The following is an 18928-nucleotide window of genomic DNA, read 5'->3' on the forward strand; positions in this document are numbered from 1 at the left end:
GTCCTCGATGCCGGCCTCATCGGCTTGCTGCGGCGGCCGCTCTTGACGCCGTCCTTGCGACCCGACAGGGGCAAACCCGAGCGCAGGCGGCTCATGTGCTTTCTCATCATACTGCATATTTTTAAGCTTGCAAAATTTCCCTTTTCCCAAACTATTATTTAACAATGCAGTTACCAACCCGAGCGCAGGCGGCTCATGTGCTTTCTCATCATACTGCATATTTTCAAGCTTGCAAAATTTTCCTTTTCCCAAACTATTATTTAACAACGCAGTTACCATGTTTGCAAAATACCATAGTTTAGTTTAGGGTTCTTGAAGCATGAAACTATTTTCATCGACAACATGTCTTCAGCGGATCTCTGCGCCATTTGGCGCAACGGGTCAACTAGTAGTTATATAACTAACCAACGCAGTGTGGATTTGCCTAACTAGCCATTGATGTATGTGCATCACGCGCCCGACAACGGAGTGCCTAGCATGCATTTTCTCCCAAGGTATGTTGGCTAGTTCCTGTGCATGCGTAAATGGATGATGAGACTACATGCATCTGTTCTACTGATTATTTTATATCTTATGCATGATTGATCTACACAGTTCATTTGAATCGAGGACTGTACACGAAATGGTATACGCCGCCGGCGGCGCGTCTTCTCCGAGCAAAACGCAGATCAGCTTTTCCCCTCCAGAGCGGCTATGCCTACAAAACTCAAAGGACTTCGTTGACAACTCCGATCACCCGACACTGCGATCCAGATCTGGAAGAATTGATTTGTGCATCATGCAAGATGCATGCATAATAAACACGATGGTGTAATATGATGCACGTACATAATTTGGCAATTTTAGTATTTTTATTTCTTGAAGTGGAAATAAACTTGTATTCGAAACAAAATATACCTTTCATTTTTATCCTAAATGATATACACCTTTTTTAGTTCATACTTCTTTCTTGAAAAATGCAGTATGTATACACACTCACAAAAAATTCTCACTCGGCAATGTAACACATGCACTAGAAACAGTATATACCCTCTCCACGAAATGAAGTATATACCCGTGCACAAAAAACTATATTGCCTCGTGGCACAATATATGGTATATACTCCTCACAAAAATGCAGTATGTATCCTCCAAAACAAAAGGAAGTATATACTCAATCACTCACAACAAATAATATACCCGCTTAGCAAAATATATGGTATATGCCACATTACGAACAAAGAATATACTCGCTCACAATAAGTAGTATACACCCTCTCAGCAAAATGAACTATATATTCCCTCACAAAAAAGTAGAAGTACATCTCAGCAAAATATATTGTATATACCCTTCACAAAGAAATCACATATATTCATCCAAAAAAACATTTGTTATATACATTGAATTCCATGACATATGTACTCAAAATTACATACATATACACTTTCGGTGGTAGCATGTGTTGCATGCCAGGCAAGCTAAAATAAAAAAAACGCCGACCACAACTACCATTCAAAACATGGATAGGGTATGGACAGTCCTATCTTCTAGGAATTAGGTACGCATGCATAGGAATTAATTAGTTTTTTTTCTCTAACCACCACGGTTGGACTGTTGATCCTATTGGATATACCCATAGCACCGGCTAAACTCAATCCACTAAGGCTAGGAGTACATACTCCTGGGGTACAAAAGAGCCTAATTCCTGTCCTCACAGCGATTTGCATTTTTGTCCATCCGTTTTTGCTATCTGGGAGTTTCTGGCCGTCGGATCTTTGTATAAAACAATCTGTCTCGCATGTGGTTAATACTGGGCCTACTGTACTTTGGGCAGCTGCTCCACAAGCCGAAACGGTGGTCCGTAGGTCGGCCCACTCCCGGTGATTGTTCGTCTCCTCCCGTTCGATTTCCACCCCATCTCTTCTCTCTTTTTCACCCACGACACAGGCGGCGCAGCCAGAGGAGGAACGGATCCAGCCGAGGCACCACGAGGGGATCTAGCGGAGGCGCTCCAGCCTAGGCTCCACGAGGGGACACCGATGCGGGCGAGGGATCCACGGCGAGCGCACGCTGCAGGTGGCTACAGGCGAAAGGCGCGCTGCGGGTGGGTCAAGCACTCAAGGACCCTTCGATCCAGACGACGCGGCCGATTTTGCTGCAAGGGAAAGGGTGGCGATGCAATCAATGGCGTATAAGGTACTTCGATGCCCCCTTCCGATCTCGCCCTTTCTAAATGTAGTGGACGACCCTTTCCTGGTTGCCTACCTCTTCTCCCTGTTTTCTGATGCTACTTCATGCCCCACTCTATTTGATCCTCTTCTTTTCCTCCGGCACGCTGACACCATGCTTGATGCCCATGTTCCCTATAAGGCTTGCAGACATTTTGGTTTCTTCTTCACCCAGTTTCCTTGGACTTCATAGGTGCTAATCTCTATTTTTTTATGTGACTGTCTTAAGATCGTGGTGGCAGAGATGACGGGCGGCAAAGCAATGTCGACGGTGGCGGTGGGCAACGAGGAGGAGTATGAGGCTGTGGAGGAGGCCGGGGATAGAAGAAGACATGAGCGCCAATGAAGTGTCCACCACCGCAGCACTACTTCACCCCCCGGCTGCAATGTCTCCAATCTACATCGTAGTACGGTGGCGCATCCTCCATAATGGCAAGCGATCCTGTAAGAAACTAAAAGCACATTCCTTAATCCTATCCTAAAACATGAACTGCATGCCCTGTGAGATGCATAATCTAATCAATTGCGTATTTCCTAGGTTCAACAGCTTGCTGGTCAAGGTCAACTATGTGATCTTTGGGATCCCATGCATGCCAACCGTGAATCAAGGAACATGCTTGGAAATGTTACCTGCAACTGATCAGCATCTGTTAGATGATGTCAATGGGCTAAAACACTTGACCCGTTGACCTTGATTTCATTGAACAAGTGAGACTTCGTCCTGAATTGTCGTGTTGGATGTTTCAAGTGTTAATACATGATTTAATTGCTATTCAGTCAGCTATATCTATGATTGTGATAATCTGGATTCTTGAATGAGATGTCCTATACAAAATAAGCTATGAAAGAGAAAGCAACTACTGCAGTTTTCTAATAGTCACCCCGATCTGTTGGTTCACACCAAGGTGTATATAAAACAGAGACTACACAGTTGGATTTGTGATGTTTCATACAGCAGTTGTGCTAGAAAATGTACCGGTGCAGGTCATTGGTGCTTTTGACCGCCGGGACTTGCACTTCTGAACGTTTTTAGTCGTCTGATCAAAAGCATTGGAATGGGCAGCTGCTCCCGCAACAAAACTGGAGACATTTGGTTATTCTACTGAACCAAACGTCGGGCGCGGCATTTTACTTGGTAATATTTCTCTTTCTAAGATCAGAAGTGTGTGCTTACATTAGGAGAAAATATGTTTGTAGCTTTACTCTAGATAAAGCAATCTCACATGAAGTTTCCCCATTTGTCTAATTACAAACTCCAATAACATTCCTTGAAAATAGTGTGCAGCAATTGGATTGAAATTGGGACAAGGAAAAGAGATATCTGCTGAGAAGCCATATATTTTAGCTGTCTGAGAAGTTGAGGTAATATATATGCATCTTCTTCCAGTTAAGTTATTTTTTTTATGCTGGTTCTACTTGCTTTAGATAATTTCTCGATGAACTTTCGGCACAATTTTTAAAAGACAGTAAAAATGATGAATGAAAATTTTCAATGTGAAAAATAAAGACAGTATGAACATGAAGAACTATCACAAAAAATTGTACGCCAGGGAGATGGAAAACATGCTGCTCCTTTATATCCAGTTTCTCCATGGTGAATTCCTATCTGTCTAGATTTACCATGTCCTGATCATAGACCTGTACCAATTTTATTCACGTATGCATTTTATTTCACTGTGGTTAATTTGTACAGAACAACGCTGATGTGTTCTATAAATGATTTTCTTCAGATTTATAGTTTTTGAAGATTTGGTCTGTTCCACCTGATAGGAGCTATTGTTTGAATGCATCAAGTCTTGGATTGAGCAAGTGAAGTTATTCTAAATATTACCAGTTGTGCACGACCGAGCGTATATTACAATCAGTTTTGCTAAGTCTCGGTCGACTTAGACTTCGTTATGTCTCAGTCAGACAATGTTATATTCCTTTGATCTTGAATGGAGATTCGTACAAAAAATTATTTTCAGTTTTAGTTTTGCTAAGTCTCAGTCGACTTAGACTTCGTTATGTCTCAGTCGTTCATATGTTCCTTTGATCTTGCATGGAGATTCATACAAAAATACTTTTCAGTTTTTCTTTTTTCTTTTTATATACTATAACCAAGTCTCAGTCAAGTGTAGTATATATGAAGAAAACTGAAAAAACTAAAAAAGAAAAATCCTTGTACGAATCCAAGATAAACGGAATGTAGCATCAACTGAGACATAACGAAGTCTCAGTCGACTGAGACTTAGCAAAACTATTATAATCTATACTTTCTCCATATTTTCATCAGCTTGCAACTCTACCATGATCAAGACCTTTGTTGCCTACAGTTGAAGAATGCTAAGTCCGATGCTTGCATATCCAACACACTATGTACCACAAGCTCGCGGCTCTCCTTGAGTACTGCCACATGGCATCACCTTCAAACATAGATTTGCAGAACCATCAAGTGATAAACTGCTAATTAGACCCTTTATAAAAAAAAATGTCCCCGAGCTGCCATAACAACCAACCAAAGATAAGTCATATAATTACATAAGTGGCTTATGTTTTCATGTTTATTAACACTAAGAGAGATTGTTCCAGGATGATTGTGCATCGCATGTGGAGTTGTCTAACATTACAATATTGTTTGTGATGCAGCTAAAACTCTTATGAGATTAGAACGCAGTTATGATCTTAGGGTTTGGTAACTAATATATATTCGTTGTATTGCCCTCTTAAGAACAAGTACCACTACTCTATATTATAAATCAAAGAAGTGATTCGTAACTTGCAAGTATCAAGCCTCCTATGAACAAGTACCAATACTTTATATTGTAAATCAAGGAAGGTCTTTGTAACTTCCATGCATCAAGCCACCATCTATTTAAAGAAATTCTGATAATTCTATTGAAACAAAGGACGGGCGCGGCAACGCGCGCCACCATGATCTAGTGTATATATATATAGAGAGAGATTTGTGCGAGTGTGACATGCCCTTGAGTTGCTTATGTTTTGCCGAAATGTCGATTTATTTCCGTTTCGGTAAATTTCGAGCAAACTCAATATGTCCTATTTTTAGGCAAGGTCATGCCAAAATTTTATATGACTTTGAAGCATGCATGCATTATTTATTTTGTAACCCTTTTGCTTGTTATACCGTGTAGTCGGTCATGAAGGTGAGTGGATGGAAGGTGGAGCGGTACATGCAATCCGCGGTGATGGACATGTATGCAAATAATCGGACTAGGATTAGATGTCCGTGTGCAAGATGCAAGGAAGGAGTCCTTATGGACCCTTTTGATCGTGGCACTTTGAAGGTGCACCTGCTGATGAATGGTTTCATGGATGGCTATACTCAGTGGATAAGTGAAGAAGATGATGATGATGATGAGGACGTCCACATGGCAGGGAATAATGACATGGGGCTAGACGAAGAGATGACCGATCGACACGAAGACGATGGCGCCGTACATGGCGGCGGGGAAGAGTCCGGAAATGACGGCGGTGGAGAAGATTCCGGACACGGCGAAGAAGAGTCCGGACATGGCGGAGAAGAGGTGGCGGTCACGCCGCAGTCTTCGACGCTACTAAGTGCAGTTGTGCAGGACCCTCATGTTCAAGACCTCTTTCACAAGAGTACGAACAGCGAGAGAGCTGCTTCTAGAGAGGAGGCCAAGCTGGCGCAACTTGAAGTAGACTCGAGGACTCCATTGTATGACGGTTGCGATCCCGAGGTGACCCGCTTGAGTTTCACGCTCGAACTTCTAAAGACGAAGGCCAAAAACAAATAGACAGACAAAAGCCTCAATGAGCATTTGAAGTATCTACATAATAAAGTTCTTCCCGCGGGGAACCTGTGTCCTACTAGTGTCGAGGAGGCCAAGAAAATTGTTTGCCCTTTTGATTTGCCACACATTAGTTACCACACATGCATCAACGATTGCATCATTTATTGGGGGGAGCACGCGAAAAAAAACAGTTGTCCAATATGCAATGCTTCTCGATACAAGAAGGTAGGTGCTACGTCTTGAGCTAGCGTTGGTTTTCCCCGAAGAGGAAAGGGTGATGCAGCAAGTGTAGCGTAAGTATTTCCCTCAGTTTTGAGAACCAAGATATCAATCCAGTAGGAGGCTCCTCAAGAGTCTCACGCACCTACACAAACAAACTGAGAACTCGCAACCAACGTAATAAAGGGGTTGTCAATCCCTTCACGGCCACTTGTGAAAGTGAGATCTGATAGAGATAGTATGATAAGATAAATATATTTTTGGTATTTTATAATATAGATGCAAAAAGTAAAGATGCAAATAAAAGTAGATTGAAAGCAAATATGATAAGAGATAGACCCGGGGGCCATAGGTTTCACTAGAGGCTTCTCTCAAGATAGCATAAGTATTACGGTGGGTGAACAAATTACTATCGAGCAATTGATAGAAAAGCACATAGTTATGAGATTATCTAGGCATGATCATGTATATAGGCATCACGTCCATAACAAGTAGACCGACTCTTGCCTGCATCTACTACTATTACTCCACACATCGACCGACTCCTGCCTGCATCTAGAGTATTAAGTTCATAAGAACATAGTAACGCATTAAGCAAGATGACATGATGTAGAGGGAAAAACTCATGCAATATGATATAAACCCCATCTTGTTATCCTCGATGGCAACAATACAATACGTGTCTTGCAACCCTTTCTGTCACTGGGTAAGAACACCGCAAGATTGAACCCAAAGCTAAGCACTTCTCCCATAGCAAGAAAGATCAATCTAGTAGGCCAAACCAAACTGATAATTCGAAGAGCCTTGCAAAGATAACTCAATCGTACATAAAAGAATTCAAAGAAGATTCAATTATCATCCATAGATAAATCTGATCATAAACCCACAATTCATCGGATCTCGACAAACACACCGAAAAAGAGATTACATCGAATAGATCTCCACAAGAATGGGGGAGAACATTGTATTGAGATCCAAAAAGAGAGAAGAAGCCATCTAGCTAATAACTATGGACCCGTAGGTCTGTGGTAAACTACTCACAACTCATAGGAGGGGCAAGCATGTTGATGTAGAAGCCCTCTGTGGTCGATTTCCCCTCCGGCAGAGTGCCGGCGAAGGCTCCAAGATGGGATCTCGCGGATACAGAAGGTTACGGCGGTGGAAATTGTGTTTCGTGGTGCTCCTGGATGTTTTCGGGGTACGTAGGTATATATAGGAAGAAGAAGTACGTCGGTGGCCGCCCGAGGGGCCCATGAGACAGGGAGGCGCGCCCTACAGGGGGGGCCCTATCTCATGGGGTCCTTGGGAACTTCTTGACTTGCACTCCAAGCTCTCCGGATCTTATTCGTTCTAAAAATCACGCTGCCGAAGATTTCATTCTGTTTGGACTCCGTTTGATATTCCTTTTCTTCGAAATACTGAAATAGGCAAAAAAAACAGCAATATGGGCTGGGCCTCCGGTTAGTAGGTTAGTCCCAAAAATGATATAAATGTATAAAATAAAGCCCATAAACATCCAAAAGGGGTAATATAATAGCATGGAAGAATCAAAAATTATAGATACGTTGGAGACGTATGAAGCATCCCCAAGCTTAATTCCTGCTCGTCCTCGAGTAGGTAAATGATAAAAAGAGAATTTTTGATATGGAATGCTACCTAGCATAATTCGTAATGTAATTTTCTTTAATGTGGCATGAATGTTCAGATCCAAATGATTCAAGATAAAAGCTTATAAAACATAAAAATAATAATGCTTCAAAGCATACTAACAAATAATCATGTCCTATCAAAATAACATAGCCAAAGAAAGCTTATCCCTACAAAGTCATATAGTTAGGCCATGTTTCATTTTCATTACACAAAATACTCCCATCATGCACAACCCCGATGACGAGCCGGGCAATTGTTTCATACTTTTTAACGCGCTTCAGCTTTTTCAACTCTTATGCAATACATGAGCGCAAACCATGGACATAGCACTATGATGGTGAATGGTGGTGGTTGTGAGGACAAAAAGTGGGAGAAGATAGTCTCACATTAACTAGGCGTATCAACGGGCTATGGAGATGCCCATCAATAGATATCAATGTGAGTGAGTAGGGATTGCCATGCAACGGATGCACTAGAGCTATAAATATATGAAAGCTCAACAAAGAAAACTAAGTGGGTGTGCATCCAACTTGCTTGCTCACGAAGACCTAGGGCACTTTGAGGAAGCCCATCATTGGAATATACAAGCCAAGTTCTATAATGAAAAATTTCCACTAGTACATGAAAGTGACAACATATGAGACTCTCTATCATGAAGATCATGGTGCTATTTTGAAGCACAAGTGTGGAAAAGAGATAGTAGCAATTGTCCCTTCTCTCTTTTTCTCTCTATATTTTTTTCTCTTCTTCTTTTTTCTTTTTCTTTTTTTTCTTTTTTTCTTTTTCTCTTTCTTTTGGTGGGCATCTTTGGCCTCTTTTATTTTTATAAAGTCTGAAGCCTCATCTCGACTTGTGGGGGAATCATAGTCTTCATCATCCTTTCCTCACTAGGACAAAGCTCTAGTAATGACAATCATCACAATTTTATGGATTTACAACTCAAAAACTACAACTCAAAGCTAGAACAAGATATGACTCTATGTGAATGCCTCCGGCGGTGTACCGGGATATACAATGAATCAAGAGCGACATGTATGAAGATTATGAAGGTGGCTTTGCCACAAATACGATGTCAACTACATGATCATGCAAAGAGCAATATGACAATGATGAAACGTGTCATAATAAACGGAACGGTGGAAAGTTGCATGGTAATATATCTCGGAATGGCTATGGAAATGCCATAATAGGTAGGTATGGTGCCTGTTTTGAGAAAGGTAAATAAAGGGTTCAATACCGGCGAGAGTTGCGCGGTAATAAGAAAAGCTAGCAAAGTGGAAGGATAAGTGTGCATATGTCCATGGACTCGCATTAGTCAAAAAAGAACTCATATACTTATTGCAAAAGTCTACTTCGCCCTCGAAGCAAAGTACTACCACGCATGCCCCAAGAGGGATAGATTGGTAGGAAAAAATTCCATCACTCGTCCCCGACTGCCACTCATAAGGAAGACACTCAAAAGAGCACATCATGCAACAAATTTGTCACACAACTTTTACCATACATGCATGCTACGGGACTTGCCAACTTCAACAAAAGTATTTCTCAATTTCATAATTATCCACTAGCATGACCCTAACATTACTACCTTTATATCTCAAAATAATTATCAAGCATCAAGTTGATCATAGCATCCAATTCTTTTTCTATGATAGTTTTTATTATACCCAACTTGGATGCTCATCATTCTAGAACCAACTTTGTAACCATAGCAAATATCATGCTGTTCTAAAAGACTCCCAAAATAATATAACTGAAGCATGATAGACTAGCAATTTCTATAAAATTAAGACACCACCGTGCTCTAAAAGATATAAGTGAAGCACTAGAGCAAAAACTATCAAGCTAAAAAAATATAAGTGAAGCACATAGAGTATTCTAGCAAATTCTAGTCAAATAGGCTTCTCTCAAATGGTGTGTACAGCAAGGATGATTGTGTAAAACTAAAAAACAAAGACTAATATAATACACGATGCTCCAAGCAAAACACATATCATGTGGCGAATAAAAATATAGCTCCAAGTAAAGTTACCAATGAATGAAGACGAAAGAGGGGATGCCTTCCCGGGGCATCCCCAAGCTTAGGCTTTTGGCTATTTTTGAATATCTTGGGGTGCCTTGGGCATCCCCAAGCTTAGGCTCTTGCCACCCTTTATTCCATAGTCCATAAAAGCTTTACCCAAAACTTGAAAACTTCACAACACAAAACTCAACAGGAAATTTTATAAGCTCCGTTAGTGTAAGAAAACAAAACCACCACATAGGGTACTGCAATGAACTCATTCTTTATTTATTTTGGTGTTAAACCTACTGTATTCCAACTTCCTTATGGTTTATAAAGGTTTATAAACTAATTTACTAGCCATAGATGCATTGAAATAAGCAAACAACACACGAAAAACAGAATCTGTCAAAAACAGAACAGTCTGTAGCAATCTGTAACTAACGCAAACTTTTGGAACTCTAAAAATCCTACCAAAATAGGACGTACTAGACAATTTGTATATTGATCAGAAGCAAAAATAATCAATGCAAAAGCATGTTTCTGTGATTTATTGATTTTTTTTCTCGTGAGTGCAAAGTTTCTGTTTTTCAGCAGAATCAAATCAACTATCATCATAGCTTATCCTATAGGTTCTACTTGGCACAAACACTAATTAAAAGATAAAAACACATCTAAACAGAGAGTAGATGCAAGATTTATTTCTAAATAGGAGCAAAAACAAAAAACATAAAGAAAAATTGGGTTGCCTCCCAACTAGCGCTATCGTTCAACGCCCCTAGCTAGGCATAAAAGCGAAGATAGATTTAACTAGTGCCATCTTTGACACTTGATTCCTCAATAGAGCACTTATAATCTTTAGGAGTTTCTCCCCTTTTAGCAATGATTAAACCTTTGGACAATTTGTTTATTGATCAGCAGCAAAAAGAATCAATGCAAAATCACGTTTCTGTGATTTATTGAATTGTTTCTCGTGAGTGCAAAGTTTCTGTTTTTCAGCAGAATCAAATCAACTATCATCATAGTTTATCCTATAGGTTCTACTTGGCACAAACACTAAACAAAAGATAAAAACACATATAAGCATAAAGTAGAAGCAAAATTTAACACTAAACAGGAACAAAAACAAAGAACATAAATAAAATTGGGTTACCTCCCAACTAGCGCTATTGTTTAATGCACCTAACTAGGCATAAAAGCGAAGATAGATCTAATGAGTGCCATAATAATAAGATAGATCTTGAAAACTCATCTCATATTCTCTATGTTCAGCAGCAAGTTTTCTTTGAGGCAAGCAAAAGTAATCAAAAGGGCTAAATTTAGTGGGACAAAGGTCCCCAAGATCAATCATAGGAGGAATAGGTTCCTCCTTCGGCCCTTCATAATGCACAACTATTTCATCACTAAAAGCATTCTTTTGGCAAAATCTTGTGAGCCTATACTCAAGAGAGTATCCTAGCTCATTGTTTCGAAGAGAAAAATCATTATTAAGTTCGTTAATGCAATCGATCAAGACTTTGGTAGGAACCTTTTTTCTAAGGTTTTCATTAAAAGTGACATAGTCAGAAGATTGAAAACGTCCAAATTCCTCTTGATCATAGAGGATCGCTTCTATGGGAGGACGACCGGCGTCCACCCTATAGTGTGCAAAGATTTCTTTGGCCTCTCTTATGATAAATCTAAACTCATGAGCCAAAAAGATAGTAACAACGCACTTAATAGAAGAATGCTCAATATTAGAAAATTCTAGGAAAATTCTTTGTATGCAGGGATGCATATGCATAAATTGTCTTTCAAGTTCAACTACAAGCATAGCGATAACATCCGCAAGACTACTAGTTCTATGAAGAATAGAACAACCCATGGAAGGTAAAGCACCGACACAAGTAAATAAATCTTGAATAACACCCTTGCCAATGATGTTACCACTACCGATTCAAAACTTTTTAGTATGCAAAATAGGGGGTTCATCGGCCAGAGCCTTGGGGTTTTCCGTGTTATCATTATTGTCCATATCGACGATAATCTCCCCAATTTCAGACATAGCGGCAAACAAAATCAAAGCGGAAGAAAGTGAGCGAAAAAGAGAGGAGGAGATTGGGAAAGAGAGGGCGAATAAAACGGCAAGGGTGAAGTGGGGGAGAGGAAAACGAGAGGCAAATGGCAAATAATGTAAATGCGAGGGAGATGGGTTTGTGATGGGTACTTGGTATTTCTTGACTTGAGCGAAGACCTCCCCGGCAACAGCGCCAGAAATCCTTCTTGCTATGTCTTGAGCTAGCGTTGGTTTTCCCCGAAGAGGAGAGGGTGATGCAGCAAGTCTAGCGTAAGTATTTCCCTCAGTTTTGAGAACCAAGGTATCAATCCAGTAGGAGGCTCCTCAAAAGTCCCACGCACCTACACAAACAAACTGAGAACTCGCAACCAACGCAATAAAGGGGTTGTCAATCCCTTCACGGCCACTTGTGAAAGTGAGATTTGATAGAGATAGTATGATAAGATAAATATATTTTTGGTATTTTATAATATAGATGCAAAAAGTAAAGATGCAAATAAAAATAGATTGAAAGCAAATATGATAAGAGATAGACCCGGGGGCCATATGTTTCACTAGAGGCTTCTCTCAACATAGCATAAGTATTACGGTGGGTGAACAAATTACTATCAAGCAATTGATAGAAAAGCGCATAGTTATGAGATTATCTAGGCATGATCATGTATATAGGCATCACGTCCATAACAAGTAGAAAGACTCCTGCCTGCATCTACTATTATTACTCCACACATCGACCGACTCCTGCCTGCATCTAGAGTATTAAGTTCATAAGAAAAGAGTAACGCATTAAGCAAGATGACATGATATAGAGGGAAAAACTCATGCAATATGATATAAACCCCATCTTGTTATCCTCGATGGCAATAATACAATACGTGTCTTGCAACCCTTTCTGTCACTGGGTAAGAACACCGCAAGATTGAACCCAAAGCTAAGCACTTCTCCCATGGCAAGAAAGATCAATCTAGTAGGCCAAACCAAACTGATAATTCGAAGAGACTTGCAAAGATAACTCAATTGTACATAAAAGAATTCATAGAAGATTCAATTATCATCCATAGATAAATCTGATCATAAACCCACAATTCATCGGATCTCGACAAACACACTGAAAAAGAGATTACATTGAATAGATCTCCACAAGAGAGGGGGAGAACATTGTATTGAGATCCAAAAAGAGAGAAGAAGCCATCTAGCTAATAACAATGGACCCGTAGGTCTATGGTAAACTACTCACAACTCATAGGAGGGGCAAGGATATTGATGTAGAAGCCCTCTATGGTCGATTTCCCCTCCGGCAGAGTGCCGGCGAAGGCTCCAAGATGGGATCTCGCGGATACAGAAGGTTACGGCGGTGGAAATTGTGTTTCGTGGTGCTCCTGGATGTTTTCGGGGTACGTAGATATATATAGGAAGAAGAAGTACGTCGGTGGCCGCTCGAGGGGCCCACGAGACAGGGGCGCGCCCTACAGGGGGGCGCCCCCCTATCTCGTGGCGTCCTCGGGAACTTCTTGACTTGCACTCCAAGCTCTCCGGATCTTGTTCGTTCCAAAAATCACGCTCCCGGAGGTTTCATTCTGTTTGGACTCCGTTTGATATTCCTTTTCTTCGAAATACTGAAATAGGCAAAAAAAACAATATGGGCTGGGCCTCCGGTTAGTAGGCTAGTCCCAAAAATGATATAAATGTGTAAAATAAAGCCCATAAACATCGAAAAGGGGTAATATAATAGCATGGAACAATCAAAAATTATAGATACGTTGGAGACGTATCAGTAGGAAAGAAAGCTCCTTAGAAAGTTGTATGGCACTTTCCGATCACTCCCCGTGTGCAGCGGTATTTCGTAGATCCTAAGGAAGCAAAGCTCATGCGCTGGCACGCGGAGAGGAAGAAGCACGACGATGGAGATGATCCGAGGCTGAGACACCTCATAGATGGTAGCCAGTGGAGAGCATTCAACGCCGTCTATGGATTTGCTGAATAAGATCCAAGGAACATCGTGCTTGGTGCGAGTACCAATGGCATGAATCCGTTTGGAAACCAGAACACCAACCACAACACACGGCCCATGTTTGTATGGATGTACAACCTCCCCCCCATGGAAGTGCATGAAGACAAAGTACATACACATGTGCATGCTGATTCAAGGGCCGAAACAACCGGGAAATAGTATTAACCTGTATATGGGGCTTCTGCAAGAGGAGCTAGACACGTTATGGAAATCACCGGCATGGACATGGGACGCCAGCAAAGGAGAGTATTTCCATATGAGAGCCACGCTGATGACGACGGTGCACAACTATCTCGGTTACGGGTACACCTCAGGCCAGGTGTGCCACGGATATTGTGGATGCATTAGGTGCATGGATGATACAACGTATCAACAGCTTACGTCAATGAAAGATGGCGGGTCCGGGAAAATCGTGTACATGGGGCATCGTAGATGGCTCGAGAAGGATGACCCATGGAGAAACCGTGGAGATCTATTCAATGGGTTGGCTGAGCTTTGAGGACCTCCACGTAAGAGGAGCGGCGCCGAAATCGACGAGTTGTTGAGAAACTGGGAACAATGCCCCTGCACCGGGAAAGATCAACAAGGCGCCAGAGCCGCTGCTAAAGGTATGGAAAACAAGGTCTGTTTTTTGGGACTTGGAGTACTGGCCCAATCACGACATGCCTCATTGCCTTGATCAAATGCATATCACGAAGAATGTCCTCGAGAGCTTGCTTGGCACACTGATGAACATGCCAGAGAAGACCGAGGATGGGCCGAAGCCAAGTAAAGACTTGGAAGATTTAAAGATCAGGAAAGATCTACACCGTAAAAAGTTGATGGAGGAGACGGAGACGGAGACGGAGGAGGGGGAAAGGGGAAGAAAAGTGAACAAGAAGGAGGAGAATTATTGCCCCACTTCTTGCTTCATCTTCAGTGCGAAGGAGATCGATCAATTCATCAAGTGCCTTATGGGAATCAAAGTCAGTTCCAGTTACTGCGGGAAGATAAGCAGATTTCTAGACCCCAAGTAGAAAAGGTTCAGCAGGATGAAGTCTCATGACTGTCACGTGATGATGACGCAGATACTCCCGGTTGCCATTAGAGGGATAATGGACAAGCACGTCTGTGACACACTTACTGGTCTCTGCAACTTCTTCGATGTTATCTCTCAAAAGTCCATAAGTGTGAAGCAGCTCCGAAGGCTACAAGAAGAGATCTTTGTCATACTATGTGAGCTTGAGATGTACTTCCCGCCCATGTTCTTTGATGTCATGGTGCATCTGTGTGTCCACATCATGGACGACATCATCGACCTTGGGCCGACATTCCTTCACAGCATGATGCCGTTCGAGAGGATGAATGGGTTCATCAAAGGATTCATTCGTAACAAGTCCCGTCCCGAAGGGAGCATCGTCCAGGGGTATCTGATGCATGAGTGCGTCTCCTTTTGCGAGAATTATATAAGCGGTTGAGACCCTGTTGTTGGTTTGCCCATCAAGAAGCACGATGGGAAGCTCGAAGGAGATGGTCACAACAACGGCCGAAGGGAATTGCACGTGGACTACTCGGATTGACGAAACGACTTTGACAGGGCTAACTTAGTAGTGCTACAACGCCTAGATGTGGTAGATGATTATGTGGCACGGCACAAAGAAAGCATCGCAAAGAAGTACCGTGATAAGGGGGTGCTAAGAACGGACGACGAAGTTACTGTAGAGCACAACGCCACTTTCTTGCGTTGGTTCAAAGAGCAAGTTCTTGAAAATCCCCCGGAAGAGGGCAGTTCGGACATATTGCTCATACACGCCTTAGCACATGGCCCTGCGCCCAAGCTCGCGACCTATCAGTCCTACGATATCAATGGGTCCACGTTCTACACAGAGGCCAAAGACATGGACAATGATTACCAGAACTCCGGGTGACAATTCAATGCGTGACCGATGCCAACGGCACAACTAAAAGATTCTACGAAAGGGTCGAAGAGATCTGGGAGCTTGACTATGCTGGAATGCACGATGCGACGATGTTCCGTGTCAGATGGGCCAAGGACGTCGTAAGAGAAAACAAGTATTTCACCACCATGTCTATACCCGACGCGAAGAGCACTCCTGTGAATGTTAACGTCATCGCCAAAAATGAGCCATGGATACACACTAAGCACGTGACACAATGCTTCTTCATAACCAACCCGGCCAATCCCAGCTGTGTTGTCGTGAGGAGATCCAAAAGGAGCATCGTTGGAATGGATGGAGTCGCCAACGAGGAAGACTACGACCAATACAGCAACCCGATGAGGGAAGATGACGATGACGATGAAGCATACGTGAAAATAAGAATCACGACTACATTACCTAAGAAAGATCGTACTCCATGGCTCCGGAAAAGTCACAAGGAGGGGCTCAATTACTTGGCAACAAACAAGAAAGGGAAGAAGCTCAATGTGAAACATCATCGACCCAGCTTATCAGAAACCTACGTTGATATATATATATATATATATATATATATATATATATATATATATATATATATATATATATATGTATGTATGTATCTATTTTGTGTACACACTTAAGTAACCATTATCGGTCAAATGATGTAATCGCATCCCCCTTCAATTACATGCATGCATCCGGTGATATTCGCGCAGTGTGGAAGGGCCGGAGACGCCGCAGTGATAAAGCAATACAAAAGAAAAGAAAAGGGATAAAGCAATACAAAAGAAAAGAAAAGTAAAAAAAAATAAAAGGGATAAAGCAATACAAAAGAAAAAGAGAAGTAAACAGAAAATAATAAAAAGAAAAGAAACATAGCAGTAGTGCTGGGTTAAGAAAAAACGCTACTGCTACTTGTATTTTAAAAATAAAATAAAATAAAATGGGAAAACTTAGCAGTAGCACAGCGCTACTGCTACTTGTATTTTAGAAATAAGAAAAGTAAAATTAGAAAACTTAGCAGTAGCGCTGGTCTAGGAACCAGCGCTATAACTAACTTAGCTATAGCACTGGTTCCTAGACCAGCGCTACTGCTATTTTGAGTTAACCACCGCCGAGCGGGCTCAAAATTTTGCAAAGTCCCCATTCCCCCCGCTCTCCCACCTCTCTCCCTCCTCTGCTATTGTCGCCCGCGCCGCCATTGTCGCCCTGCCCGCCGGCCGTCGCTCCTCGACCTGGACCTCGACGCCGGCCTGTCGTCCCTGCCCGCCCTTGGCCTTGACGTTGGCCTCCTCCTCGTCCTCGTTCGCGCTGCTCCGACCTTCTCCTCGTCCGTGACGCCGCCGCCACCGCTCCGACCTCCTCCTCGTTCGCTCCGGCCTCCTCCTCCTCCTCGTCACCTCCGGCCTCCTCCTCCTCCTCCTCCCTAGGTACTGCCCCCACCTCTCCCTCCCCCTCCGACCTCCTCCTCCCCCTCGTCCCCGATCTAGGTCAGCAAAGTTAGCAAATTTTAGGTAAATTTTAGGGCAAACTTAGCACAGTTAGCAAAGTTAGCAATTTTTTAGGAAATTAGGGTAGTAGCAAAAGCAGTACCAATTTTAAAAAAATAGTAGCAAAAAATAGGCATAAAAACAATAGCAAAAAAATTTAAAATAAGTAGCAATATTTAAAAAAATAGTAGCAATTTAAAAAAATAGTAGCAAAAAATTAGGTATAAAAACAGTAGCAACTAAAAAAATAGTAGCAAATTAAAAAATAGTAACAAAAAAATTTAAAAAACAGTAGCAAAGTTTTAAAAAAACAATAGCAAAAAATTAGGTATAAAAACAATAGCAAATTAAAAAAACAGTAGCAAAAGAATTAAAAAACAGTAGCAAAGTTTAAAAAACAGTAGCAATTTTTTTAGAAACAGTAGCAAAAAACTTAGGTATATAAACAGTAGCAAATAAAAAAACAGTAGAAAATTTAGCAAAGTTAGCAAAATTTTGAGCAAGTTAGCTATGTATGAACCCTAGGAGCAAGTTTGAGCAAGTTTGTAGCTATTTTTGTCATTTTTGTGTATTTAAGTAGAAGCATGCTTTTACTTAAATGATATATGTCATTGATGTTATATGTTGGTTTTGCAATGTTGGTTCAATGTCGAAAAATATCCGAGTGGCCTATGTTTTGCCGGAATGTTGTTTCATTTCCGTTCCGGTAAATTTCAGGCGCTCCATTTGTCCACTTTTTAGCAAAGGTCATGCCGAAAATTTCATGCTAGAAACTAGGACATATGGAGTACCCGGGATTTGCCGGAAGGGGAATGAATCAACATTCCAACCAATTATAGGCCCCTTTTTCTCTTCATTATATCTTTTATTTACAATTGTTGAATAGAAAACATGTCTACCGACGCCGAAGTCGTGGGTGGTTCTGCTCTCCTCGCAGGCCCCATCGAGGCAGTGATACGTCTCCAACGTATCTATAGTTTTTTATTGTTCCATACTATTATATTACCTGTTTTGGATGTTTATGGGCTTTACTTTACACTTTTATATCATTTTTGGGACTAACCTACTAACCGCAGGCCCAGCCCGTATTGCTATTTTTTTTGCCTATTTTAGTATTTCGAAGAAAAGGAATATCAACCGGAGTCCAAACGGAATGAAACCTTCGGGAGCGTGATTTTTGGAACAAATGTGATCCAGAGGACTTGGAGTGCAGGTCAAGAATCACCCGAGGCGGCCACGAGGGTGGAGGGTGCCCCCCCTACAGGGCACGCCCCCTATCTCGTGGGCCCCTCAGGCGTCCACCGACGTACTTCTTCCTCCTATATATACCCATATACCCTGAAACCATCAAGGGAGCCACCGAAAAACTATTTCCGCCACCGTAACCTTCTGTATCCGCGAGATCCCATCTTGGAGCCATCGCCGGCGCTCTACCGGAGGGGGAATCCACCATGGAGGGCCTGTACATCAACTCCAAGGCCCGATGAGTTGTGAGTAGTTTACCACAGACCTTCGGGTCCATAGTTATTAGCTAGATGGCTTCTTCTCTCTTTTTGGATCTCAATACCATGTTCTCCCCCTCTCTTGTGGAGATCTATTCGATGTAACTCTTTTT

At 41.8% G+C, this 18928-nt stretch overlaps 1 long non-coding RNA gene across 1 annotated transcript; it reads left to right on the top strand.

The window, feature by feature from the left end:
* Window positions 1-1850: 1850 nt before the first annotated feature.
* Window positions 1851-4153, top strand: LOC123161441 (uncharacterized). Its single transcript, XR_006480699.1, has 5 exons — window positions 1851-2176; window positions 2438-2652; window positions 2747-3343; window positions 3487-3570; window positions 3939-4153. It is a non-coding gene; the product is annotated as an uncharacterized lncRNA (long non-coding RNA).
* Window positions 4154-18928: the final 14775 nt, after the last annotated feature.

The sequence above is a fragment of the Triticum aestivum genome, chromosome 7B (assembly GCF_018294505.1).
Source record: "Triticum aestivum cultivar Chinese Spring chromosome 7B, IWGSC CS RefSeq v2.1, whole genome shotgun sequence".
Lineage (NCBI taxonomy): Eukaryota > Viridiplantae > Streptophyta > Magnoliopsida > Poales > Poaceae > Triticum > Triticum aestivum.